This window comes from Dipodomys ordii, unplaced genomic scaffold (genome assembly GCF_000151885.1).
Source record: "Dipodomys ordii isolate 6190 unplaced genomic scaffold, Dord_2.0 Scaffold168, whole genome shotgun sequence".
NCBI classification, from domain to species: Eukaryota; Metazoa; Chordata; class Mammalia; order Rodentia; family Heteromyidae; genus Dipodomys; species Dipodomys ordii.
In genome coordinates, this window is record NW_012267384.1 from 1797272 (window position 1) to 1798717 (window position 1446).

Below are 1446 nucleotides of genomic sequence, written 5' to 3' on the forward strand. Positions count from 1 at the left end.
CCACTACACTGAAAGTCAGAAGAGGATCTGCTTTCAGGTTCAGAGTGGAGCCAAACAGGAATAGTGAGGGAGATGGAAGGCCAGAACTTGGAAACCAAGAAAGCCTGTGAGACTCCAGCATGGGCTCCACATGCACAATGAAGCTATGAGGATCTTGCAAGGAGAAAGAAGACTGAGCCAGGATGTCTCTAGGATAGGGTGGGTACCAGTGTTGTCTATGGCTAACATTTACTGGTTTAACTTAGCATGAGGGCCTTTCATAACTTAGCCCAACTCTGCCAAGCCTTGGCCCAGCCTGGCTTCAGCCATACTGAGCTTTCTGTCTGTGCTCTACAAGTTGACTACTCTCAGCCTTCAAGTCTTTGCACATTCCATTCTTCTTGCCTGGCTGGCATTCTGCTGCTGGCCTATCCCTCATCTCCATACTGGAGGCTTCAAATGAACACAAAGATTCGCATTTTGACAAGCACCTCTTTTCCTCCTTCTTTCTCTCCTCCTCCTCTTATTCTTCTTTTGGTGCCAGACTTGGGGCTTGAACTCAGGGCTTGGGTGCTGAGCTTTTTTTTGGCTCAAGGCTGGCACTCTAACACTTCAGCCACAGTTCCACTTCCAGCCTTTTAGTGTTTAATTGGAAATGAGTCTCATGGACTTTCCTGGGTAACTTTGAACTGCATTGAACTGAGATCCTCAGATCTCAGCCTCCTGAGTAAGTAGGATTACAGGCATGAGCCACTGGACCCGGCTGAAAAGCACTTCTAATATCCCAACAACTTTTGGGCAATATTCTCCTATAGAGTCAGGACAGAGGGAGCGGGTTATTCAGCTTCTGAGCAGCTTTCTTTGTTGTAGTAGCAAGAAAAGAGCTAATTTAAAATGGGTGGTATTGAGAAAGGCAAGATCTTTGTTCAGGAGTGTGTGCTCAGTGCCACATCATGGAAAACAGAAGCAAGCACAAAACCAGGCCTAATCTCCATGGTCTTTAATTGGAGGGCAGGTCAAGCAGCCAGATCCCTTACACAGATGCTTAGAAGAACAAAGGTATCACCTGGGGAAAGGATACACTGATGGAGCACCTGGAGAATCCCTGGAATAAAAATAATCTTTGCCGGCATTAAGAAGAGAGGCAGGGCAGATTTGACACCTTATCTCCAAAAAGCTACAAATGCCTAACATGGCTTTTTATGTATGGCATAATTTAATGGATCTATAACATCAGAATCAGATAAGAATGGTTGACAGAATATTTTTAAGTCCCGTTTTAAGTAAAATTGGCTTGTGTTTAAGTGAACATCTTTTTTTTTTTAAAAAGAAAAGTAGGACAACCAGCTCAGTAAATATTATCATTGTTTTCTCTTTTTGTGATATGATTGGAATTAGAAGTGCTCAATTTTTCAAAATGACAGGGAATAATACCACCTCCAAATCTACCAAAGATTGATTTCATAT

At 43.1% G+C, this 1446-nt stretch overlaps 1 pseudogene; it reads left to right on the top strand.

The window, feature by feature from the left end:
- The first annotated feature begins 873 nt into the window (after positions 1-873).
- On the top strand, positions 874-1170 carry LOC105998663 (annotated as a pseudogene).
- The last annotated feature ends 276 nt before the right edge of the window (positions 1171-1446 follow it).